Genomic DNA, 27,936 nt, shown 5'->3' with positions numbered 1-27,936 from the left:
ATTCTGAGCCTGGGCCTGGTGTTTATATCGGCAGGGTGACATCAGAGGAAAGGAAGGATCAGGAATGGGGGGGGTGAGGGGCAGGAGACCGCAAGCGGCTCGGGGCTGGGCCGGGATCCATCCTGTGTTCACCCCATGGAACAAGGGCAAGGTGTTATGATGAAGGTGTGCAGACACGTGAGGGGCAGGATGGGGGGGAAGATGATGAAGTGCTCTCTGGTGCCCCTGTATTAATTAAAGAGTATTCTCTAAAGAAATCATCATCTACAAAGCTGTCTTCTATACAAAGGCCTCCTGTAGCTATTTGAGTACCTCCTGTGCGTGCTCCTGGAGCTTTCTGCACTAAAGGAGCTGAAGTCCCTTGTCCCCTCCCATCCCCACAGCCCCACCAAGCCCTGAGGGTCACCCTGCAGTGTAGGGCCCGCAGGAACCCATACAGCCCATATGGAAGCAGAGTGATTCCTTCATTGGAAACCAGGAGGCAATGAACGGAGAGGAATGAGTTGGATTCCTGAAAAAAATCACTGGGAACTGAGGAGCCAGCGTGGCCATCCTCCTCAAACATCCTCTGCACCACACAGAGCTGGGGCACTGCACTACAAGGTCAATCCAGAACTATAGGTTTATTAAGCACAAACTGTAGGTTTATTAGTTCTCTCTGCTACAAAAGACCTTTCAGCCTCCTTTATAACTTCATACATGTGGGTATACCCCTACACCTGGCTGCAGATCCTCTCTGGAATCCAGTCTTCCTCATGGTTTATGGATGTGGTTTAGTGGGCAATATTGGCTGTTGGTGGATGGTTGGACTACATGATCTTAGAGGTCTTTTCCAAGCTTAATGTTTCTATAATTCTGTATGAGATCAAGGTCTCCCAGGCAGATCCCATTTCAAGCCTTCCCCAGCCTAACGTTAAAAAAAGCTTACTTAATTATATCAATTTTCATAAAATCTCATTTTTTCCAGCATTTCCAACATCCTCTGGGATTGTGGTGGAATTAAGCTTTACCTGTATTGCAGCATTTATTCTGGTATCTTGCAATGTTCTGCGTATTACAACATGAAGGGAAATAAGCCAGCAGCTCCTCTTTCAATTTTTCTGATCAGAAGGCAACAAATAAAACCGCTCCAGGGGACTGCAACACAAATCAAACCCCTTCACCCAGAATACACTTCCTGAGAAAGTTGCTCTGGCCTCAAAGGTTGCCTTATTTTTTTCTTTTTCCCAACGTTATTCCGCTCAAAAGCTTCAGAGTAATTGTTCTGATCAGCAATAACATCTTCTGTTTTCCCATTTTATGGACATTATGTAAAGTAAAAGGACAATGAAGTAAAATGGATTTTGTCAAAGCCACCAAACCATTATAAAAGAAGATTCATTGCATAATGGATGCCCTTTTCCCCATAGGGACAGAAAAATACCCTGGCTTCAGCCTGATTTTTTTGTTTTGTCTGTTTGATATCTGATGCCTACCAGCAGGATCTGTAAGGAAATCTAAAGCATTTTGACTTGAATTTAATGGGATTTAAGCATTTACTTCTGTTGGAAATGTTGAAAACAGTATACTAAAGACCAAAAGAAAGACGAGTATTAGTCGCCTCCAAACACTGATACCTTCAACAATAACCCATTGGAAAACAGTAGAAAATGATGGTTCTGGAGGCAGCAGAATGCCCTGAATTTCCAAACATTTCAGATTATTAGCTCTCAATAACTTTATTTGGGGCTGCAATTACTTCCAAAAGTCAGCTGTCAGGCTTTAATGTTGTTTTCTTTTTCCTGTAATTGCAGATGGTTGGGAGATACGATGGCTCTAAACACTCACTTGAGGAACCTGAAAACTCCAGAAATAGATTTTAAAACTGACAGTGAATTGATAAGTTTTGAGACTATTCCACAAGGCTGAGAAATGGCGAAAAGAAAAGAGCAGGGGGAGATAGTACAAGAGAAAACAGGAACAGGCTTTCTCAAAATAACCAGAGCTCTGCGGCAGTAACAGGGGAATAACAGAACCTGCTTGGTGTCTGCATCCGCTCCTTTTGCCTTTACTCTTGTTGAGCAGTAGCATTAGTTTCACTGAAATCAATCAGCCTGCCTCTGGAGTCAGCTGTTATTTAATTTCACTGAAAAGAGAGGACAGAATCGAGCCAGCAAATACTATCACGTTTATAGATATGTTTTGTTATGTTACATGAGAAATAGTAGCATGGGACTGCTGGGAGTTTTCAGCCTGATAAAGCTATCGTATTTCTGTTTTTCACTGGGGATCTGCAGCACCAAAAGATCAAGGTCATGTTTAGTAGAGAGCACTTAAGGGGTATTTTACATATGAATAACTTTATGTTTAAGAGTTTACCTGAACTAGAGTCTCTACAAATGGCCTAAGACAAGAGAGATCAAGCAAAGTCCACAGCTGTGAGCGCCTGCGAGTCCCAGGTAGCGGCTCAGGACTGTAATTGCAAAACCATCAACTCTTTGCAGCAATAGCTCTATTAACGTCATCTTTTTCTCATCCCTGAAGATCATTTCTGCCCCTTATAGTCCATCTAGCAAAGTAAAATAGGGAGATACGAGCTCCAAGTTCCTCTCCATTTCTCTCCTAAATAGAGCCTCTTAGCTCATTAAGAGCGTCACACAGTCCTAAGCCTCTCGTTTTAACAAGAAGAGTTCTACCTGAAGTGCTTCAGTGACTCTCTTAGACAAGTCTGAAGCTCTCGAGACTAGTATTAAATGCACTAGGTGTTTCTTCTGCATTACTCAGGCCCTTCAAGAAGTCAGGGGGATAAATGAATATGTATTCTATATGTCAGATGGTTATATCAAAGCCTATCGGTGTCTAATTATGGAAAACAATCTGCCTATGTGAAGTTAACGGGGAAAGCTCTAAACAGAAGTTGATTAAAGAGTGCCTCTGTAGAGTACTTTTTGAGAGGTCATTTTGCTGAGTTTAGATTAAGATGGATGAAGGTGAGGTATTTGGCAGTGAATTGCATCTTTGAAGTGAATGACGAGATCAGGTTCTAGCATGGAAGCACAGAGGTTGCAGTGACATTCATCTGCAGGGGAAGCAAGTGGAATTATTAGAGGAAGAACAAACTAATCTGTAGGAGCAAGAAGCCTTTCTGAAGTGAGTAGCTGTGTTTACTTTCAAGGTGCATATGAACTTAAAGGCTGGTACAAGTCATTTGAGAGAAAATCAGTGAATGTTTTGCTGAAGGTAACGGCACATAGGGGATACTCAATAATTTTCAAGGAAACTCTTATGACTAACTTTTACTTCAGCTTAAATTCTTCGTTGTCTTGAACAACATTAGGGTAAATATGTTCTATTAAAAAATTCTATGCAGCCTTGAAGGTACCATCAAAGGTAAATCTGTTCAACCAAAGAGAGGATGCAGTTTTTTTCTTTATCTTCCCCAAAACACTGATTGTGAAAACAAAGCAAGGCATCGCCCTAAATGATTTGCAGATGATGGGCCTGGCTTCTTCCCCCCAAAAATGACAGCGCTGCTGAGCAGAGAATTTGACCCTGAATTCAAGCCTTTGTGAAGATTCCTACTGAGATGGAGTAAAGGAAATGCCACAAGTTCCCCTTTCTCAAATGGTGTTGGCACTCCTCATGACAATCCCAGATTTATTACATCTCTGAAAACATCCCACTGTGCTTTATACCTCCTTGTGGAATAGCTACAATTTACTGGTAGCCAGAAGCCATTAGGTGGATATGGTCCTTCCTCTTTCTCTTTGATTTCAACAAACAAAAATCCAATGTACAAGAAAGAGCTGCGGATAAGAACTCTACTGAGTGTTTGACTGTAAATGAAACTCTCAGTAGCTTATTGCTTGGAAGTGACAGCAGAAGTTGAAAAGTAAATGCACTTTGTCCAGGGCACAGCATTGCTAAAATAATTCCAGTCAAAGCACTGGAGTCAACAGACTTGGCTGATCCACCATGATAAATGCAACAGTTAGAAAAACAAACATCTTCACAAAGTTGCTGGGAGTTGACCAACATGAACAATCAGAAGAAAGTCCCACTCAACGCCCCTACAACTCAAAATAGCCAGTGAAAAAATTACCTTTCCAACGACATTTCTAACAGGTATGGTCAGACCCTGTTTGACATCCACCATGGGTACCTCACTTCCAACCAGCCTGTGGTACCAACTGTTCAGATGTGGCTGATTTCCATGATTTCCCTTATCCAAACAACTACCACATCTGAAAAGCACCCAGTATTCGAAATCTTCTACAGGACCTTCTGTTTTCTTTCCTTGTTGCTTGGCATTGTCGTCACGTCACCACTTAAGAGATGAGCAGAATGATTGCAGTTGACGTTTGAGTCCACTGCATCAACACTGGAAGTAATATGACTCTCATATTTACTAGTCCCGCTGCATTATTTCATACAGAATGGAGAATGAAATACAGTTGCATTTTTTGGCAATTTACCTTTTTTTGACGATTTAACTTAGTTTTTTTTGGCAATTTAACTTACTTCAAAGAGCATTTCTTTAAGTGCAGAGAAGGGACTGTGATGGAGAGAAATCTGTATGGGAGAACAGTGAAACAGAAAATATACCTAAGAATCGTCCTTTCCTTTGGACCATTTCCCATGGAGACTTTCAGCCTAATTTATTTGGTACTGTGAATCTCAGAGAAGTCAATGGAGTTCTTTGCAACTTCTAGAATAAGCCAGGAAAGAAAGATGCAAGTACTTGTAAGGAAATCCTTGAATTTCCTATAGCTTTTTATGCAATGGCTTAATGTCTAGACTCTTTCTTGGAATGAAGGCTCTGGATCATTTTCCCTTTTTCTCCCAAGTACCGCCCTGCATGACTGCAAGGCATGAAAAGTCAACATCCTTCAAACTATTCCATTGCTTTCACTTAATTTGCACCTTGCTCTCAAACTTTGTACAGCAAGGTTACCTTATAAAAAAGGATATAAATGGAAAGCAAAAGGATACTTTCATCACCATTATTCATACAGATTTCTGACTAATTCTGCATTTCATAATATCACAGTTCAGCAACAGATTACCATCTCACAGTTAGGTATTCACTTCCTAAATTATTTTATAAATCTTTTCATACAAGGTTAGGCTGCAGCTTTCCACACAGTGTTGCTCATCTCCGATTCATCCCATTTCCTGAGCTGGTACACCCAGATTTGTCTCCATTACAACCATTTCAGATCAGCAAACACTATTCTATTGACATCTGTGTATCAATGCATCACTAGCCTTGCTGAAATCCTACGAATATAAAGCTTTAGCTTTACTGCTGAGCTGGTTTTGTAAGCCCATCTCTACACTTTAATCATAGCGGGTGACAATATACTACGTTTTTTGTTAAAGAGACTTCACTTCTTAATTGATAGCAACTCCTACTTTAATATTTCAGAGACAAGCAGCCACTGCACGTTAACCCATCCCTGGACCAGGTGCATTTATCATCAATAAGGATGTCTGTAATCGACAGCACTTCCAGTTGCCTTTGTGCTCCCACTTAAATGTGCTCTCTTCTGAACTTTAACCATTGCCTTCAACTGCAGTGGTGATGCTAGCAGATAGCACCATTTACCAATAGTGCTCGTTTAATGTTAGAGCTAAAAAAAATCATCTCCCATCATGGATCTGGAATAAGATCCAAACTCACACCTCCGTAACCTCAGCAGCGCTACCCCAGCAAGTCACTGCTGCACATTGAGGTCCCCCATCCTGGCTGCAGAGGGGCAAGGCACTGCCTGCCACGCTTCCACCAGAATAACCAGAAAACAGTTTTACAGACATGGCAACTGCGCTGTCACTGCACATCCACAATAGGAGCTTGCAGTGATTTAACTACCAGAGGTTCCAAACTATTCTCTAATTTAACCGCAGCTTCCAAGTTTAAAGTAGAAAGCAAAGTTATGGTGGCAATGGCAGAACATTGCTGTCAGGGAGCCCTAAATCTGGGATGCATTAACCGTGGTTGGAGAGAGCCTATTTATTAATTCATAGCGTAGGTTCACATTTATTGTGTATTACTGTATTAAGTCACAGAGTTGCTGGTCTAAACTACAAGGAGCATGGGATCATCTAGAGAGTGAGGCCAGTACCTAAAGCAGTGATGCAAATGAGAGGCTTAAATTTAGAGAAAACCTGAGTCAGCTTTGGTGGAGGTACATGTGGTTAGGTGTTGCTGGTTTATTCTCTGTTTTAGGTCATCAGTAGCAGCACCAAAACTTTGCAGAGGTTTTTCAGACATTTAGTCTCCCTTTAATCATGGACCACTATCGTGGATATTAACACGGAAATAGGATAATTGAGTTATGAAAGGCCAGCTCAAGTTATCTCTGCCCATAATGCACTCCATGAGATGAGCCAAAGTGACAGGACAGAGCCTCAGAATCCATCATGTATCACAGATCATTTCTTGCATCTCTCAGCCACTGCATTCTTACATCACTTCTTTACAGGAGGAATGAGACAGGAACTAATGTATGCATGTCTTAGCACAGTATGTAATGCACTGAAGTCCTGACCTTGTTCAAAGTTACTAAGTGCTATTAATATATATAATGGAAATAAATATTAGCCTTCCTTTGCAGATCGAGCAACCTGAGACACAAGGCCCCCGAGCGATTTGTCAGGACCAACAGGGTGCCAGGTACCCTGACAATTCCTTTTATTCTAACCACCTGACAAAGTTCATTCCCATCCATCCTAGGGCTCCTGCAGGGAGGAGGAAAAAAAAAAAAAAAAAAGCATTGCCTCTAAAAATGCTCCTGCTTTATCAGCAAAAAGAGGGCGATAACAAAAACAGCTCAGGCCAGACAAAAGCTAATTGAAGCATATGGGCTCGAGCAGATACTTAGAAGCACAGCCTTAAAATAGCCCAGCAGGACTAAGGGATGAATCTTCTTCGAGCACTGCAACAAGGAACTGGCAGCCAGCAGCAAGGCTCGAACCGAAGCACGATAAAGCATTTCCAAGCAGGTCAGGCACCTGCTTCAGACTTTCTGAAAGAACAATGTGGTCCACTGTGCTGAAAGCAGCAGTGGCAAAGAGAACATATCCCTAAATCACTCTCCTCCTTGAGATGGCTGCCCAAACTTTCCAGTGGGCAGTCTGAGTCCCTACCACCCTACCATAGCCTTGCCTTAGAGACAGACTCAAATGTACGTATGAGATCATGGGTATGGAGGTGCTGTTGATGCTGCACTGAAGTAACCTTCTCTAGAACCTTGAATTTAAATGGAAAACACCATAGGCAACCAGACAAAAATTTGACGCACTGCCTGGTCTCTCTCTCTCACTGAACAGACTGTTTCAGTGCCTGAAAGGGGAATGCTGGATGGCAGTAAGTAATAGGCAGCATCCATTAGGCAGGATCTCTTTGGACACAGATCTGGGGGATAAGTTTTCAGTGTGACATTGAATTCTTCATACACTGTAGTAGGCTTAGCTTCTTTAAAGGAAATTCACTCAGAGGAATATAAGCCATTTCCAAGCATGAAGAGAGTACATTAAAGCACTGACTCAGGCTTTGATTCAGAAAAGCACTTAAGTACCCTTCTTGTAAAGGGATACTTTTCGGTGCTCGGACCTTGGAAAGGAAGGTGTATTGTGGTCTCTTTGGCTCAATGCCACCTATCAGGGCATAAAATTAAGCCCAAACTAATGCAATTAAGGAAGAATCCTTCACAGTGGACATATTTAATCCATTACTGCCCAGTGCAGCAGCTCTTGCACTGGGTCATTCCCAGGAGCCACGCACTGACTGGACAGAAGAATTATCCATTTGGACAAAAGCACTGTCTGAAATATTTAACAAAATACTATTGCTTTGCACTGCGAATTTGAAAGTGATGACACTGCTCCTCAGTTGTGATAGCTCTGCATGGGTTTATAATCTGACACAAAATTGGGGGCACTGGCAACAATGCACATGAAAGCAATTTCTATTGGCAGAAGAGCTTGTTGCCCTTAGCATCAATCCCAAGCACAGATACAGGTTGGGTGGAGAATGGCTTGAGAGCAGCTCTGGGGAGAAGGATTTGGGGGTGCTGGTTGATGAAAGATTCAACATGAGCCATCAATGTGCGCTTGAAGCCCAGAAGGCCAACTGTATCCTGGGCTACATCAAGAGAAACATGACCAGCAAGGCGAAGGAGGTGATTCTGCACCTCTACTCTGCACTCGTGGGACTCCACCTGGAGCACTGTGTCCAGTTCTGGGGCCCCCAACACAAGAAGGACATGGAGCTGTTGGAGCAGACCCAGAGGTGGGCCCCAAAGATGATCAGAGGGCAGGAGCACTTCCCCTATGAGGACAGGCTGAGAGAGCTGGGGCTCTCCAGTCTAAAGAGAAGGCTCTGGGGGGACCTTATAGCAGCCTTCAGTACCTGAAGAAGGCCTACAGGAAAGCTGGGGAGGGACTTCTTAGAAGTGCATGTACCGACAGGACAAGGGGAAATGGTTTTAAACTGAATGAAGGTAGATTTAGACTAGTTTTTAGGAAGAGATTCTTTACTGTGAGGGTGGTGAGACACTGGAACAGGTTGTCCAGTGAGGTTGTGGATGCCCCCTCCCTGGAAGCACTCAAGGCCAGGCTGGATGGGGCTGTGAGCAACCTGGACCAGTGGGAGGTGTCCCTGCCTATAGCAGGGGGGGTGGAAATAGATGATCTTAAAGGTCCCTTCCAACCCAAACCATTCTATGATGGGAAAGAGCCCCAGGGAACTGGAATCTGCATATGAGAACAGCATGAGAGAGCAGGTGTGGGAGGTGGAACCAGAGGTAGGATAAGTTTCACTTTCATTAAAAATGTCTGGACTGGAAGAAGAAAAATAAGCAAACCAGAAAGTGGAGTGGAGATGTGGAAATCCAAACACCACCGTTTCACAGCTGGCTGAACAATTTTGGGAAAGAGATTACTAAGAATCTCACCAAAATTGACCTTTTCAAAATTGTGCCAAAACATCAAAATTAAAAAAACCCTACAACAAAACAATCTCATGGAGCTATTCATCTTTACCATGAAAAGATCAATGATACTGATATCAAAGATTCTAAGCCACAGACTCATTCATCCTACAAACAACATTCATTTGTAATTCCACATCACTTTATTTCATGATGCACTAGGAAATGTTCAGTAGTGCATTTTGCAATAATAATAAACTAAAAGCAACATGAGATCTCAGTACTGTAACTTGGCTGTTAAATCTTTTCTTGAAAGTGCTGCGAGCTTGCCAGAATATTTGGTGAGAGATGTCAGGGTTGCAAACTGACACAGAAAGAATTAACCAGGTCCCATTTATATACTGCAGACTTCTCTTCTAGCTATTTCTGTTATGATTCATCTTCCAAATTCTTTGCAAATGTTTTTACTATAAATATTATTGACATTAATATTCTTATTGTAGGACACCTATAGTTTTAGTTCAAATTCCAGTCTGGGTTAGCTCCTCATCTCTCATGCTGTAGACACAACTTCTGCACGTCCCTTCAAAACATTCTGTAGACTCAGGGATGTTATGCAATACATGAAAATAAGATGGGTAAGGTAGGAGAGTTGCTTCCTTTCAGAAGAAAGAACTGATCTTGGGTGTCATAGCCAGGGCTACACGAGCAGTTAACAGCAGAATTAGTTATTCCTATTTTGGTCCCTTAATGATGTAATCATCATTCCTTGCCAGTTAGCTCTCTTTATAATTACAGTGTACAGTGACGCATGTTTCAAGAGTACAGACAAGCACAGAGTTCATATCATGTGAAGTGGGCTGTTGAGCAACGGCATCTGCTCTCTCAAGTTGGTCCATCTAGAGCTCTCCCCAGAAGCACATGAGCAGGCTACATGTAGATGAAGAACATCCAGCAAAACTCCTAAGGTTTCTTCGTAGCCCTATTCATAGTTTCCTTCCTGGTGCATGGCTCCTGAGGAAGCAGACAAGGCCTTCTCTGCAGCACAACAAGGGCAGAACAGCACTTCACCGTGGAACACTGATAAAAAGTCAGCAAATTCATAAAATCACAGAATTGTTGGAGTTGGAAGGGACCCTTAGAGGTCCAACTCCCTGCAATGAACTGGGACACCTACAGCTCCATCAGTGCTCAGAGCCCCGTCCTGCCTGAACTTGGGTGTCTGCAGGGACAGGGCAATCACCATCTCTCTGAGCAACCCGTGACAGTGCCCCACCATCCTTATCTTAAGAAACTTTTTTCTTATATCCAGCCTAAATTTCCCCTCTTTTTTTCATCCCCCAGCTTGTACTGATAGTGGGAGTTGCCATAACCGAGGTACAAGACTTTGCTCTTGGCTTTGTTGAACTTCATGAGTTTCTCCTGGGCCCACTGCTCGAGTCTGTCTGTGTCTCTCTGGATGGCATTCTGTCCCTCAGGCATATCACTGGATGCTTTTCCATGGAACTTAGGAACTTCAGATTTAACCACATCCTGGAAAGTGTTCAGACTAAGCCTGCTCACCTGTCATCAGGAGCTGATCCTCCTCTGAATCATTTCACATCTGTCTTCATACTTGTGTGACCAAAATTACTTTTGGCCCTGGCTGTAGAAGGAGGACAGTTTGGCTTTGATTTCCCACGACTCCATCCCCTACTTTTAAGTTTAGATGAAAAGAAAGAAAAAGTACAGCCACAGGTGATGCACTGTTCTGAGAGGAGGGGGATCCTCTTACTCTGGTTAGTGAGAACACTCCTGGGCACAATCTACCTCCTGGCAAGAAGCATCAGCTTAACAGTTCTTCCAAAGTCATGAATACAAATAATCCTTACTGTCTGCATCGGCCTTCAGCTTCCTGAAATACTGTGCAAAATATGAGCACCTATCTTTTAGACATCGCATTAGAACAAGAGGTTGGCTAGACAATATCTGGAACTCCTTTCCATCCCCACCATGCTTGGACGACGTGCTGCAGATAATGGCACAAGCTCTCATCCTCACTGGCCTCTGGTACCTTCCTCAGCCTCTGGACGCTGACTTCCTTGCAATTTAAACTTACAGCTCTTTGTCCTATTCTTCTTCCCTGCAGATAATTTTTTTGCCTTGCACGCACAGGATTTCTATGCAGATTTTACTGAGTGCTGTAGGAACACCTGGAAAGGGGAGCTCCTTGCTAAAATATCTAAGCTAGATATCTAAGTCAGAAAACACAGGAAATGAAAACTCCACCATTACTCCCATCTTGCAGCTGAAGAACAGAATACAGAATTGTAACATTTAAAAAGTAAGCAGGATATCAGGCGATGTCCTAATTGGACGCCAGCCTTAATGAGTTCCTCAAGATGTCTGCTGAGCCTCAACACTTGAGCCACACTCCTTCCAACCATTTCAAGGCAAGCACTATTTCATGCCTCAAGATAAGGGCTCCATATTAAAAAACCAAAGACTCTGTGGAGGCCATAAAATACATGAAGACTACGATGACAACATCACCACTCTTCTGAAGCAGTGAAAGGTATGAAGAGCATCTTGGGAAAGGCCTGAGCTGATCATGCTCCTTACGTCAAAGAAAACTCTGTTGGTTTATCTACTGATTCCTACGTCCCCTTTTATTTGTACTTTCCAAAGCTCTGCAAAGCAAGCCCAGGGTTTAATTATTTATTTATTTGGGATGCTGTGTGTCACAGTGACACATTGAGAAACTGGCATCTGCAATTTTCACATGTCAGAGTGACTGTAACTTGAACTGACAAAATAAATTGCTGTTCACACACTCCCACTGACTTTGTTATGTCCCTGAAGCCCTAGGCCTATTTTTTCAATTAAGATCCCTCCTTCTGCTGTCCCCCCTCTTCCTAATGCAAAAGCACAATGCGTGGCTGGCAGGAGGGACATGACTTCCACAGCTGGCAGCAGCTGACTGCAAAAGGCAATGATGTTTCTGATAACAGACAGCAAATAATTCTCCTTGGCTTTTCAGGAAAACAGACGTGTCCTTCCTCAGTCACCTCATACCACCAAATCGTTCCTGGTGCACAACATGACCGGGCTGTGTCAGGCTTACTCTAGTCTTTTGGCTCTAGACTTTGTGAAAGAAGTTGAGCGGTTCTACCAGGATAGATTATTTCTCAATTAAAATCAATAAAAGATCTCCTAATGAGGAGATTTACCTGATCTCTTAGTCAAGGGAATGCCAAAGACTTAGTTTCTTACTCTGGGCAAGTAAGAAATTATAGTAATCTCCCCAGAGTTGAACAGAGCATGCCATACACTGGGAACTGGGGAGGTGATAAAAATCTCACATATGGGAATATCCCATCCACTGCAGCTCCAGCAAGGGAAGATAATTGTGAATAACTGAGAACCCAATATGTTTGGGCTCATAAACAATTCCCCCACCTTTCCTTCGCCTCATTTCATGTTAGTGAGCCTGAGCCATCACCTCACTTCTGACTCCAACCTTCATTCCTTCTTGTCCTGTCACCACAGGCATGGAAAACATTCCCTTCTCCGCAGTGGCACAAGCCAAATAAAGCAAGCAGCAACTATTTCAAGCAGCAGAACTAGTAAGGCTCATGAGGCAATGCTGCCCGACTTTCAGTCCTGGGACAATTATACCTTGCCTGAGCCCCTGCCTTGGATTCCACGTTGTCTTCATTTGGTAAAATGCATCACAAGCTCCTAGGTGCTACCAAAGGAAAACATATTTTGTTTAACAGTCCAGGTTGACCCAAGTTGTTCCTTCATTTTGTAATCCTTTCCATCTATTTGAGCTGAATTTGGAGCAACAAAACCACATGTGGCTTGCATGACATTTAATTGCAAGTAGTTCACACACTTCTAAATTCCTTCCTTTCGTGTGCAGCACTACATATTTAGTCAAGGACGTGTTGGGGAAGGTCAGTAGGAGGGAAGAGGGGGAAGAGAAAACCATCCTCTGATGCACTGGCCATTCCAGAAGGAGCACTGCTCAACCACAAGAGCTAGTCATATGCATGAACAATTCTGTATTCCTACAGGCAGAGCTGTGAGGGTGAACTCAGCTATCTCATGACAGTCACTTACCAGGCAGCCATCAGCTCAGGGACATATCTGGGTGTCTCGTGGCCTAGGAGGTTATGAGGACACAACAGCTAGGTTACAAATAGAGTTATTTGGAGGCTTCAAGGTTTGCGGGAGTGACTACCTCACGAAAAATTGTCCTTCTGGGCAGTGAGACTGCCCAGAACATGGTGCTGCCTACCCCAGATGAGTTGTGAACAACAGAGCAAGGAGGAGAGTTAGGGAATGAAAGAAGGAGGGAGCCCAAAGACTCCACAGAAAGGCATTCTGAAGCAGTAGAATATAAAGTGCAAAGCTAATTAGTGGTATTTAACTCATACAGTTACTCGGTCAAGTACACAAGAACAATTATTGCATTTCCTAATTAAATGATATGGTAGAAAACAGAGTAAAAAGCAACAGAATTCATGTTCCTGAACAGCTGTGCCTGCACCTTGGTGCAGATCACCGTTGTGGAGCAAAGGGGCTGCTCAGCTCCTTAACTTGCTTTTAATCTTCAGCTCAGACATCACCCCAAGATTTCTGTGCTGTCCACTCCTGGTTAGCTTTTCACAGCCTGTCAGGAGCCTTCAAACTTCCTTCCATTTCACTTCAATATTTACGAGGGCAGGGCAGAGGATGCAGAAGTAAAATGGGAATAATTCCTTTCTAGGGCAGAGTCCAAACTTACACTTACTTGGTCCAAAATAGACAAAATATTTTCCCTTCTTCAGGTTTTCCCATGGAACATAAATATTAACCTCAGAGTAACTCTTCTCCCTACCCTTAATCTCAGATTCCCTAACTGAACCTGCTACTACCCAAAGAGGGCTGCTTACATGCTCCTCTAAATCCCATTCCTGGATGCTGTCACAGCCAGATGCGTCCATGCACATATGGATCTACTCTGGTCTGATTCTGTCCTAATTTCCACAAGAACAAATGGGAATAAAGCCTTTCCAGCCAACTGAATCTTGCATAGGAAGGTTAAGAGATGAGCATTAAGACAATGTGTTCAGCTCTCCAAAGACACTGAGCTCAGTAACAGCAGATAATATGAGAGTTTAACAGGAGAACAGAATGCATGAGCAGAGACATCTCCAAAGCATCAACAGGAGCTCAGCATCCCTTGGGCAGTGATGCCCACATCTTCGGGTATCACTTCAAGCCATGGAAATGAACCTTCCTTCTGAAGTGGGCATCAGAAGGACCTGTGAGACTTCTGATTTCATGCTATGGAGATCAAGAGCAACAGTTGCTCTCCTTTAACCTTGAAGTCAATCTAGTGCAAACAGAAATGGGAGGTTAAGAGCTGATCTGTGTATTGCTCCTCATCTACACAGCAGGAAGAGCAAACTTCTTCCCACTGACTTGCTGCTCCTCTGCACTCACTTCCAGAACACCCATGGGGTTTTTCCTGCAATGAGCAAGGCTTCCCCACACTTCCACAGCCCTAGTGGAGATGCTGGGTGACTGGAGGTATGCACAGGAGAACCAGAGTAAGCAATGCCCAGGTAAGCACAAATACTATTCCACACAGGCAGTCCAATGCTCTATAAAATTCCCTGAAAGTTTTGGGAGTCACAGTGTTTTACTGTTTGCTTACTCACGACTACTCGAACTACACAGAAAACAGCCTCTCATCCCTCAAAGCCCTTTATTCCCATATGACAATGTGAACTGCATATGCACAATACAGAGAAACTCCTCTGAAGGACCATCCAAGGAAGAGCAGTCTGACTTCACCACTACTAAAGCCACTGTGCTTTGAAAATGTACCTAGGTGCTGGCAGCCACCTCAGGTCATTGTAGTGCATCATGAGATCAAAGATTTGAAGACCAAATTAAACCTTCCAAGGTCAATGCCATTCCAGATGAAGCTCGTTGGGGCTGGGGAGCAGGAGGAAACAGCAAGGTCCCTTCCTGAGAACAGAAGAAGCAAGAAAAAAGGAGCAATCTAGTTTTCAGTTTCATTCTGTAGCAGAATAAATGTCTGAACCTGTGCGTCACCGAGCCAGACCTTGAAGCTCTCAGCAGAAGTGCAGCTTTCCCATTAATAGAAGACTCAAGAAGAATTCAACAGGGCTGAGACTGCCCCAAGGTGCTGGGCACTCAGCAGCAATACCCACAGGAGAGATCCAGGCTTTACTAGGCTACATCCACCAAACAGGCTCACGTATATTTTTATCCAGGATGCAGGAATTTTTGTTTTTCCAGTGTGATGCACACTACGTAAGTTACACACAGATGGTATACTAAACTGCACTTTTTTTCCCCAGAAAACTTTCATACAGTCCTGAATTTTTGATCCATCTCCTCTGGAGTATTCAGAACAGCCATCACTGTATTAGCTCCTACTCTGGAGAGCTGGATTTGCACCTGCTGGTCTCTGGAGTTCCTGTTAAATTACATTATTCCTTCACTCTCTTTTCTTCTAGAGCAGAATTGACTGAAGAGCAAAGGAGAATTTCAAGGTGAATAAAAACCCTGTGTTAAGCATGAGGTTATACACGGGGGTTATGGTATCACAGCAGCCTTGGCAATGCCCACGAATCCCCAAAGCTTTGATTTCGGCACTAAGCAATGCGGGTCTGAACATTCATCCGGAAATGTGCGCTGCGCAGAATTTTTTATATCTCACTTTTCTTTTTCAAAAGGTTCGCTTCTCCCTTCAGGTTCTGAGACTGAAAAAAAAAAATACCAAGAACATCGGATTCACCATTCGGGTCAGCCCAGCAATACATCTCTGCTGGCACCCTGCTGACAGACGAGTCGAGCCAGCACCAGCTGCTCCAGTGGTAAATATGAAACTCTGCAGTAGGCAGTTATGAAATAACCTTGGTAAGAGGAAGTTTCTTCCCAGCCTTATCCTAACCCCTATTATTTAGGAGTTGGCTTGCACCCAGAAGTACATAGCACCCAGTCACATGCATATACCCCTTTCTAAATTATCCTAACATAATTAGATGTTCTCATTAGCCTTACATATTTCTGCCATGGTCAATCATCCCATAAATCAAGATGCCAGCTGTTTACTTCCATGTCAGAGGCAGAATATTCGCAGTATTCAACAAATACTTGATGTTTATACTCTGTCAGGCCTCCCAGGCCAACTCTGACCATGCTTTGTGCACAGCAAGAGGCAGTTTCTGCTCAAGCAGGAAAAGAAACTGAGCAGTCTGATCCCAGAGCTGCATTGCCTTGCTGAGACGAGAGCAGGCGGGTATTTGGGGTGAGGTGCACGGCAAGGACAAGGAACTGGAGAGAGATCAGCATTTCCCACGCATCCTGGACTGACAACATTTTTGCTCACTCGTGGATGGCTCAGCAAGGTTTGGGATCACGGGGGAAACTGGTTTCACAGCCTGGGGCCAGCGGTGCCATGCGAGAGCCTTGCAATGACCACAAGACAGGGACACACGGAAAATGAGGATAACTTCAAGGGCAACTGGCTAAGCAAGCGTGGCTGAATGACACTAGGAATATTTTTAACTGTTTATGAAAAAAAAGGAGGTCACCAAAGGAATCAGATATGTCCAAAATACCAAGAAACTCCTATGCATATGTGTGTGTATCTGTATGTAGTTGTATGCCCTGCCTTTCTCAACCAGGCTCAAACAGTCCAAGCAAAACTTCATGAAGTTTCTTCTCTCCACTACCACACGCATTAATGTTGACGAAGAATTTTCACTGCCTTCCTCCTTCTCAGAAAAGAGTTAGGACAAGGGTATTTCTCTTGCCCGGGGAAACACTGAGTTATCTTCCATTTATCTGCAAAATTCATAACAAACACTTTTAGCGGCTTTTGAGCAAAAGCGAGCTTTTTCTATGCAATCTTTCATTCCTTCTCCAAAGCAAAGGTAAAAATAAAACTATTTTCACTTTCTTTCCAAAGAAGATAAGATTTTCCTTTGCTGCCCAGTGCTCCTCCACTCCATTTAGCACTTGTTTCCACTGCCGGGGAGATCTAGCTTTCAGCAGAGCTACTTTTCCTGGTTTACATGGAAAGTATACACAAAGGCAGTGAGCACTGATAAGAACTGGAAAGGATTCACTCAGCTCTCCTAAATGCCTCATTACTTCATCTGGACTTAGCAGAGAAGCAAACACCTTTGGATGTCCTTCCCACCCCGAACATAAGAGTGAACCCTGGATCACAGTAACGTCGAGAGAGCCCAGGGGAAGTCCACTGACAGCAGACTCAATTCACCTTTCACTTTACAAGTAAACAAATAATGCTTAAGGCTTTGTTTAGCTTCCAGCCTCTGAGGGTTTAGCTTCATTTGCTACTGCCTGCCATCCTTTCAGAGTGCCCAAAGTTTATCCAAAGCTCAGTCCGAACAGAAACAAAGGCAATGCATCCAGGGGAGGGCAGGGAAGGAGAGGAAAGAAATGAGCTTTCTTCAGGATCTGAATGCCCAAGCTGAAGCCAAAGAGCCTGCCAGGTGACACCATCACCTTTCTCACAGCTCTGAGCCCTCCATCACATCCCGAGGGCAGGAGGAGGGCAAGGTGGCAGCTCTGACCGCCTCAAACAGATTTGCAGATGCTGAATCATTTGAAGCTCTTCATGATGACAACATAGCAAGTATCGTGGTCGCTCCACCAGAACTGGAGGCCAGTGAGTGGAACGAAAAAGTCTTCCTTGCATCTATCTCCAGGACCTGTAAACAATGTTAGGGCGGCTCTGCAATTCTTTTTCCCAGTCTCCCACCTTCCTCGTATCTCACCCAACAGGATGTTTTCCCTTTAATCTGCAATGCCACCTTGTGGCTATCAACAATGAGAACATTTAAAAGGCCACATTTAAAATAAAATTCTAGGTCACTTTGACCAGGGATGAAAATACCACGTCTGTGAGAGAAATACCTGAGGTAGGAGGACAGAAGTCATCTGTAGATGCTCACATTTTCTCGAAGCTAACATCTGATGTGCATGGACTTCTGTGGTCCAAATCTGTACCGTCATAAGGACAATACACTTCTTATATAGGTCCACTGGTATCTGACTCTCCCTGCATGCTGCCAGGACGCTGGATAGATTGGGAGAGAGGTATGGGTTTTCTCCACATCCTTTCCACCTTATTTCCTGTGAACCTCTCACGTGACAGAGCAGCTGCAGCAGCTGTGATGTACCCAGGCACGGCACAGCGTTCCCAGCCCACCGCACCGACATTTCCTGCAAGCATGCAGAGGATTGGCTGAACACCCTCGGCGTGTGCAGGTATCCTCCAACTTCCACATTCATCATTTCCTCTAACACAGTGGTTCCTTCCCACCAATAATTTACAACCCCTTTTCAAGAACAGCAGTTTCAATGATTTCCCCAGGCAAACCGAGCTTTGTCCCAAGTAGAAGCACCTATTATGCTGAGCTCTCCACAGAGTGGAAGACCTGGCTTAATTCATGTTGTTAGATGTTAACCTGTTGCAGGTCTCAGTATCCCAAAGCCTTGCATAATCAGTTTTCAGCTGAAGACCTCAGACTTAAAATAATTCAGCATGTTTCGAAGTCCCCCTTTGAGTAGAGAAGTATTCTTCCCATCTCACAGCTGGCAGGCCAAGGCACACAAATACTGAACGCTTCTGGGTAGGGAGTAGCTGCCTTGCTATGCACAAAAATTATTGTATTTTTAAGCTTTAAAATACGATTCTTTCAGACAAATTAGGAGCAGCTGTCCCTCCCCGGGACAAGCTGGCTTCTCACAAATATTTGGCATTTATCATGCTCTTGTCCTTCGGCCACTAGGCTTGGTTTGTAATTAGGCCTGATATTAAAACTGAATAACCAGGCGATTGCTTTGGGCTGCCTTGATGTGCACTACACCTCATGTCCCAGATTTGCAGAAGCTGGAGGGAGGGGTTCTCACCTTGATTTCACCCCAACTCACCAGTCCAGCAACGGTCTCATTCCCTACTGCTGGCATCCTATGGAAGGATGCACCAGAGAAGAAGCCAGTACAGACCACAGATACAAGCACATAAGTGTGACTTAATGAGGTGCCTTTCCTTCATCTGCTCTCAGAAGGGCAAACAGGAATAACTCAAAGAAGGGTTCCCTCCTCCTTGGGAAACTTGCTGAAATTACCTGTGGGACTGAGCATGAAGAAATCTCTGCTCATGGTTCCGCCCCAACTCTATGGAGCCAGGATGCCGTGAGAGAACACGCTGCCCTAGGTTTATCCCACCTTATGTCATGCACTTACTGAAGCCTTTAAGTCAGAAGTCCAGGAGGCAAAGCCTAGGGTAAGCCTTCTAGTTCCCCACTCTAATTAATAAAGAGACAATAGTCCTCCTGAAAGTAATTAAGATTTTAGATGGGCTAAGACAATGTTTCCATAACTTACATATGCTGTCAACTGAGACACTGCCAAAGCCCAAACTGAGGTCTTGATGCATGAATCCGCTGCTGCTTCTGCATCCACAGGACATACTGCCATGCTGCAGAAGGAAGTTAGATGGCTTTGATGAGATTTTGGCATGTTATTCTTATTCCAGTTATCTAGAAGTGTTTTAAAAAGGTTGCTAGGTCACTTGTTCATGTCCTTTTCCAGAAACTGATGTTAAGTTGGTGGTACTCTAGCTCCTCAACTCTTATTTCCATGAAATTCACTGTGCTAGCCTATTCCCATGCTTCTGATTCTCTCCTTCGCAAGTTAACCTCGCTTGCAGCACCAGGATCTTTTCTCAAAGGTTATTAAATTAAATTCGTAATTCCAACCTATCTGAAAACACCTACATTATCCAAGTTGGCCTCAGCTCATTTTCACATACCTAGGTTGGGACCTTACAGCTCTGTAACGAGTCCTAATTACACAAATCACATAATTAGTGTTGAACTTCATATGAAGTAGAGACATTAAACAATTATCTTCATTGCTGATGTGTGTTGATAGCTTTCTTTCCCTCTTTCCCCATTGTACAGCAGAACAGCCGCTCGTAACAGTGGCTCTCAAACTCTCTATTCTGTTCTTTGGCCTTTCCGATTTTGTCTCTGCTCCTGCTACACTTCTGTTCTCATTCCTGGGAGCCTGACCTAGTTTCCTCTTTTTGCGTGTTTCTTTCTTGCATTTGAGGTCAGTGATGAGCTCATGAGTAAACCAATTTAGTCTCCTACTATACTTGCTGAATGGGATAGCTTGAACTTCTGGCCTTAAGACTCCATAAGGGTCTCCTATCTTTCCCTAAGCCCAACTTCTCAGATATTTTCTCCCACTTCTTAGGGTCTATTCAGGTTAGCTTACTTTCCTGAAAGCACTTTCTTTTTCTTTTATTGCGCTGTGATTTTTTGCTGTATAAAATACACCCACTTTGCCTTTAAACTCTATGTAAAGGGCAAAGAATTATTCTATCAATGGACGTTTTATCAGGACTTTGTTTACATTTCCATATAATACACGCTTAATGAAAAGCAGCAAGTAGAAGAAAAATACCGGTTGCTCATCAACAATAAGAACAGATTCTGTGGACACTCAAGTACTTCAGTTTACCAATGTTTTATGCTGTGCAAACACAGTACTTGCCAAAACCATTCGTTAGGCAGTACGAATTGAATAAATAGCTTCAAGTTGACAACATGTAGTGTTTTGGCTAGAGGAGATGTCTACCCAGACAAGTAATCATTTATGCATCTAACTCAGGCGGTACAGTTTTGAATATTGGTACTTGAAGCAAACTGTGCAAGCACAGAGGGGAAAAAATCCTAAGTAATTGATCTAATTAATCAATTTACCAATGCTAGCTCTTAGTGAGCATCTTAACAACTAGAGGTGCAGTGAATTTTATCAATGCATGTAGTGCACATTGGTTCACCTTCAAGATACAATGGAAACAGATTCCCACTCACAGCAATGAAAAAAAGCCAAGAATATGAATAAATGAATCTGTACCATTCTCACGCTGAAAATTGAAAATAAAGCACTGTCTTTCTGAAACTATTCCTTGTCAATTAGAAACTGAAATACAAGGACCGACACCGCTGTTCTAGTTTGAATGCTTATTACCCTGTCATCCCACTACAATGCAAATAATCTCACGAGCTATAACGTATTCAGTAATCACACATGCTACCTGGAACATGCCCTAAGGCTGCAAAGACAAAAAAAAGAAGAAGAAAAAAGGGTAAAATCCAGCAAACAAGGTAGGAATTAGAGAGGCTGTGGTCTCAACATGGCTCTGCATGCCACGTCAATTCTCCTGCCCAGCACATCCCTGGGCATTCACCTCTGCTGCTGGTGTTTTCATCGTTTCCCTGCCTTCCAGCAGTGCACCCTCACCTTATTCCTCATTCTCCTCATCTTCAGTCATGTTACCTGTGTCCTCTTTTTCCTCGGGGACAGGGCAGACAGTTAGCAGCCATTGGTTTGGGGGAGTCCCAAATGAGGGTCCAGCTTCACAATTTAGGTAGCTGGTGTCACCACTGAACTGGAAGATTTCCCAACTTCCTGCAATGTATTTCAATGGCTTAATAGTTCCAGTGGAAAATATCATAGTAGCAGAAAAAGCAACTGCTTTTTCTCACTTATTCTGTGATTAAGTGTGGGTGCCAAATCCTGGACAAATAAACGAGGTCTTTGGATAAAGAAAAGTGGAGAGCCACTCAACTTGGCTGAATTACGCTGTCAGTGGAACATCATATAAGTTCATCTGGGGATATATACGAAAGTCTTTGCACTTCACAGTCACTGAACGTCCTTTAACCTCCCCGAAGAGATCAAGATGAGATCGACTAACAAATGCCATTCCAGCAAATGAGCGTACTTATTTTTTCCCAATGTATATTTTTTCAAAAGCTCTGGATCAAGCTAGTGAGCTTCTGGTGCCCAGCACCCTCATTTATGCAAAGCTTGATTGGCCTCAGCCTCCCAGAGACACCTGAAGGGGATGCTGAGATAAGGCAGCAGCACTGCCCCTGCATCCCTTACAGAGAAATGCAGAGCAAAATGAAGCATTAATTCTGAAACCTTCAGAAGAACGAAGCAGAATGGATTCACTTGTCAGTAATGTCCGTACTGATCAGTATAAATGCATGTGGTAGCCGATATCGCAGAGCGCTGTGTGGATTTATTTACATAATTATTGAGAACTCACCCTCCTCCTTGACTTTGATGCTCGTACATATTTATTTACACAACACTGCACTGCTAAACAAGCCAAATGCTTTCCAGAAAGCCATCAGAAGAATTACAATTGTCTGAGCAATGGTTATTTCAGGATGATAGAAAAGAAACTCAACTCAAATCCTTTTAGCGACCGAAGCGTTTTCCCCAGATCCCAGCAATGCTGCTGCTGCCCTTGCCCGGTCACCGGCCTCGGGGGGCTCTGAACTCACACAGAGCTCGGCAGATAGTGCTCAGGAGGACGGGGGGGTGGGCTGAGGACCAAGACTTGATTCCATCAGGGTGATGGCTATTCGAAAAATTGTGAGAAGTGTCCTCTCTAACTAGAGAGAGAATAAGGAGGGGAAGGCTGATGGGTTCCTGTGAATGTATCCTCACCCACCTCAGCTGATTCTCAGACATTCAGGACCCAGCCCGGTGTTCACCTTCACACTGTGACGAAGCCTCAGCCCATTTCTGCCTCCCCAGAATGGGACGGCTGTAGGTCACGGAGCTGAGTCGGGATGCTATGAACATCATCACCCCGTCGCATTCTTGTCCCGAGACAGAGTGGCAGCTAGCTCAGACTTCACCTGATATGCCGGTATTTTAATACCATTTCTCATTACTTTGCTAAAAAGAAATAAAAAAAAACACACTCAGATGTTAAATCAAGCAGAGGAAGACAAATGTCAGCTAAGCTTTCAAGAACTTCGAAAGGTATCAGTTGGAGATTTTGGCAGGAGAGGCTCCGGTTTTACATTCATCTGGACGCAACATGTTTTTTTTTCCAGATGCTAACTGATCGCTAGAGTTACTCAGCCCACAAACAATGCCTGTTGTTTTGAAGCTGATTTCTCAACCTATTATGTGTATTCCTGTTTACAAACAGTGGCTGCAGCATGCAGAAAATCTGCGGGGCGCTTGACTGCACCCACTTAACTCTTCTGCCTGCCTGCATGTCGGCAACCCTGAAGTAGTTTTCCATGTTCTCACTGTCTGCAGCAGAAGCAGAAACCAAACCCCAAATACCGCTGCTCCCCAAATGGCATCAGACTCCTGCGGGGGGTAAGTGGTGGAAGGAACTAAGAGGAGCAGGGGAGGTATTACTGCAACACTTTGAGCAATAATCATTTTGTTCTCATAACAACACGAGATAGCAGCATGTGTTTTAAACATGTTCCTTGGTTTACATTCTGGAGTGTACGTGTGACTCCTGGTGGGCTCCTCTGGGGAAAAGGCAAACACGTGGGAGACATCCAGAAATGCAAAATGGAGCTTGAGAGACATCAAGAAGCAGGGAACGGAGCGGTACCTATTGCATGAGCCGCAGAACCACGGGCCTAGAGTTTTATCTTCAGCTCAGATTTGATCAGAAGTGCCAAAAGCAGAGTGTGAAAAATCAGCCAGAATCATGAAGCTGTGCCTGGCTCAGGAGAGGGATCGGATTCATGTAAAATTATAGTTCGAGCTGGTTTCCACCCAAGATCATAAATCCACCTAAGTTTGCCAATAGGATTGTGACTGTCAGCAAATCCTTTCTTTTGGCAATGCAGGATAATTTCAAAAGCTTCAGAATGAAACTCCAAGGGTTTGCCTGAACCATTGGTCTTTGTGGGAAGAGAAGGGTGAGGAACACAGCCACCCCTCGGAACAAACAGCCCCTGATCCCCTCGTGCCAGGACCACCCTGGTAGGGAGGTGGTTGCTGGCATTTCTTCCTCCACATTAGCATGGGCTGTGGGCACAGTGGGATACAAGGTAGGACATGACTGTGGGACATCCAACACTCACACTAGAGCTTCATCTGCCTCTGATTCACAACTGGCATCTCACCTGAGCCAGCTATCCAGGTAAATCAGCACCTAGGCTCCACGTGGGATTAGAAAACCGCATCTAACCTCTGTGAGGTCCCATAGCTATAAATGCCACTCGCTAAACCTCATTAAGTGACTTCCACCTAAGTTAGAAAAATACATCCTCTGCCACCATGCCAATGCCAGCCTTATGCTTGTGACACAAGCCAATGCCTCAGCAAGGGAAATGTTGGGTTAGTAGGGAAAATGATGTTCTGAAACAAAGGGACAATCAAACAACAGCACTTCTCAGAGCAGCAGGGACCTGCTTAGCATGCAGTGTATGGTGGCTCTGGAAAGCAACATTCACAGTAGTATTCTTTCCTGATAAGTGGAAAGGGCCTCTCGTATTTCCACTTCTTCCTGCAGTTCAGTACATGGGGGCTGAGGCTGTGACCATGACCTCAGCTGTCTTACAATGCTCCCCCATGGGGTAGCCCCACGCTTATCATTTACGTGAGCATTAAGTCTGCATGCAGCTCTGTGCATTGAGAAAAATCCCAGCACGCATTTCTCCTCTTCCACCCAATGCAAAACGGGGATTGATTTTGCTCCAAGCGAGGAGGAGCATTTGGAATATAATGAAGTTGGAAAGGGTGGAGTGGGAGTACAAAGAGATGAGTCCAAGCTCAGCATGACAAATGGTATACAGGACCACTTGGTTTTATTATACACTATCAAATATCTGTAACTAAAACAGCAGAGCTAATAAGCATGCCAATGTATATATTTACATTGCCTAAAATGTGCACAACCCTGTACAAAAATTAGAGTGCAACTGTTACAATCAAGCCGTTAGAGAAAACAGAATCAATGCAAAGCGTAGACCAGTTTTACTAACAAGCTCCCTGCTTTGCTGGCTCCCCTTTCCTTAGAAACTTTTCAGCAGAGCAAAGCTTTTCTGATCTCAGAATGAAGGAACTTCCTCAGGAAGCCTTACGAACTAATTGTAATGGAACTTCATCTAGCTAAAATGCAAACAGAATAGCAGTCGTGAGAAATACAAACCGCAAGCCAGCATCTCAGGCATGAAGGAAGTGAATTCCCTTTGTATTGATGTAAGGGAGAGGAGAGTTTACGGGGTACTCTGGGCAGTGGGCACTCTCTATCTGCCTCCTCTGGTCGCCTGGAGTGACTTCTGCCTTGCCGTTCGCTTTGGGCTGAAAAGGATGTCAGGGTTCTGAAGATTCTCCCTCTCCTCCCACCCCTGTTCCAAACCAAACAAAGGAGCTGAAATTGCAGAAAGTTTGTATGAATCAAAATGCTAATGAGGAAATGGAGAAAAAATGGTCTGAGTAAAGTGAAATGCTCTCTTTTTAAAGTTTAAAAATATCCTGGTTTGCTTTAGAGCACTTTTACTTGATGTTTCTTTCTCTAAAACTAGCTTAAATTCAAGCTATTGTACAGTTTAGAATTCTTTGTTGTTGGATAAAAATATCCATTAAAAAAACAAAGCCTTTCTCATGAGAAGTTTGTTATAATCCAGATTATTCCCGTCCATGAAGACATTAATATTTTTACTGAAATTCTTCCAAACCAGTTCTGCCCATTTATTTGGAGGGAGAGCTCTTCATAAACTTCAGATATTCAGTTTTGCAGCCTCTTTGATCTGTCAGTTCTTGCAGATTTTTATTTGCTCTAAGTTATTCACAGTGTTAGATGGTAGCCTATCCATAAGACACCCCTCAGTAGGATTTTAGGGGACAGCATGTTTTGCAGGCTGACCTGCACTAGCCAGAGAAGTTCAAGACAGTTGGCTCTTCCCATTTCCGTGCATGGGGATGACCAGCAGCCCTGCTGTAGGATGCAGCCAGGCTGCCTATCTCCTAACACAGGGAGCTGTCAGCCTGCACCCAGCTGAAAATACACCAGGGTTGATTGAACTGCACGCTGCAATAGTACAGGGATAGGAACAATGCTTCGTACCAATGTGCAAGGGCAAACTCAAATATGTGGGGAAGAACAAACCATTTAGGCCAGACAAGAGAAACTCTTCCAGGCTCAGAAGATGCCATAAATGAAGAACCAAGTGCTTGACAAAGAGACCTTGGAAGACAGAGATATGCCCCTGTCTGATTACAACTTGAACAGCATGACTGAAGACATCCTGGAGAGATTCTTGGCAGATAGAAACGTGCATTCAATAATTTACATCTCCTGAGGATCCACTTCTCCTCTACTGTCATGTCAGCTGGGGTAAAAATAAATCTAACGTAAAGAATAAATTTGCATGGCATTTTTATCCGGAAGGACCCCAGCGGAACTTATTTAGCACTTTGCCATCAAAATGTAATCATTGCAAAGGTCAAACACAACAGCTCCTCGTATACAACCACAAGAGATCAAATTTATCATGTCCACTGGAAATTGCATGAAAGAGTCATGTAACGAATAAAGTTTATGTCTTCTGGAATGCAGCCAGGATGCCAGGACTAAGTCGTCTCCATTTGTAAAACCTTCTTGCAACCAGAGGAAGAATTCTGATTTTCATGTTTTCCAAGGTAACCCCGACCATCAGATCCATCTCAAACAATACTGCAGTGTGCTCCCAGTACAACATCAAACCTCCAAGGCAGGCTGTCGTGCTACTCAGTGACCCCTGCTCCCACCATCAGGTCTGGAGCTCATTCTGCAAACATCTTGCTTCCAGTTCTCCTCTGGCCATGGCTCAGGTTCATGTGCAAGCTAGGCAAAACAACACACATTTTCCCCTGGCTATATACATACACCAGCAGATGTTTGTGCTGAGATTTTCAAGATGTACAAGAAGGTCTTTTGGTTATGTAAACCCTCATATGAAAATCTCTAGTTTCCCTAGCAAGCGTTGGAGGCCTCCCATCACATACTGTCCAAAAAGAGGCATCCAGAGCATTTTAAGGACAAGGTGTTTCTATCTGAAACACTGAGTGATCTTTTCACAGCAGTGAATTATTAAAACACTTATTGAGCAGTTCCTGAAACGAAACAGATGACTGACCTCTACCATGTGAATTCAGGCCAAGGGGGTCAGCTAAAAACCGCTCACACCCTTTGCATTCTCACAGCTCATTAGCAAACACTACTGAAAGAACCCTACCATGTGTCAATGAATAGGAAAAGAATTCACACACACACACAAAAAAGAATATTAGGTAATTTCATCTGACCATTATCCTCAATAAGTGCAATTACTAGGAAAGGGCATTTGCTGACTGCCTGCTGATGTATGCTGTTCCTTCCCACTTAGCATTAATATATCCATTGCTTTTATTAAGCAAATAACCAGAGACTCAACTCAAACTTGGCACATTGTTTTGTTAAATATTACACATAGAGCTATATGGATGGCTGTAATAGTCCAGCAATTCAGAGAGGCACTGAGCAGTGCTGCAGGGCTCCCAGCCCCCATAGCAGTAGATCCTACTGTCACTTACAGCTCAGCTTTGTATCCACAGATTCATTTCCTTTAACTTCATGGGTCATATCCATCTATTCCACTATTATCTAACCAGCTACTGTCCCTCTTTGTGATCTATCAACATTAAACTCTAAACATCAAGATCAAGCAAAATGATTTGCGATGACCATGAATGGGAGAAGTGGAAGGAAACGAAGATCTGTAGAAAGGTTAATTGGCCAAGAAAATAAGCACTTTGGTTTATATTTCTGCAGAGAAAAATGTTCAGTGTCTGCAAAATCAGTTAAAACTGCATTTTCAGCATATTCATAAATGTAAACACTTGACATGTTTGACTCTCATTTCTTGGCATTTCCATTGGATTTTTCACAGATTTAAAGTCAAGAACCAAATTAGTCACTAAGTCATACATTCTGAGCAGCTGCCATTTATCTCGTGTACCAGAACTTGCCCATGAAGAATGTCTTGAGAGCTGGGATAAGCCAGAATAAAAATGTCCTGATATAACCCTAGTATAGAAATCATTTAGGTAACTGTAGTAGGAGTTGGAAAATTTAATTTTCTCACCAGTATCTTAAAGGCCCTTACCGCAAGGT

The 27,936-nt window shown here is 43.5% G+C and overlaps 1 long non-coding RNA gene across 2 annotated transcripts in view; it reads right to left on the bottom strand.

Moving 5' to 3' along the window:
* LOC110407056 overlaps positions 1-27,936 on the bottom strand; it is a 125,646-nt gene that overhangs the window by 21,421 nt on the left and 76,289 nt on the right. The window contains exon 3 of one of the 2 annotated variants that reach the window (XR_002443696.1): positions 19,338-19,431. The exons of the other annotated variant lie outside the window; for it this stretch is intronic. This is a non-coding gene — a long non-coding RNA (uncharacterized LOC110407056). The remainder of the gene's footprint in view (positions 1-19,337; positions 19,432-27,936) is intronic. 2 annotated transcript variants of the gene reach the window in all.

This window comes from Numida meleagris, chromosome 16 (assembly GCF_002078875.1).
Source record: "Numida meleagris isolate 19003 breed g44 Domestic line chromosome 16, NumMel1.0, whole genome shotgun sequence".
Lineage (NCBI taxonomy): Eukaryota > Metazoa > Chordata > Aves > Galliformes > Numididae > Numida > Numida meleagris.
The sequence above is the reverse complement of the archived record's forward strand: the minus strand, read 5'-3'. Positions and strand labels throughout refer to the sequence as shown.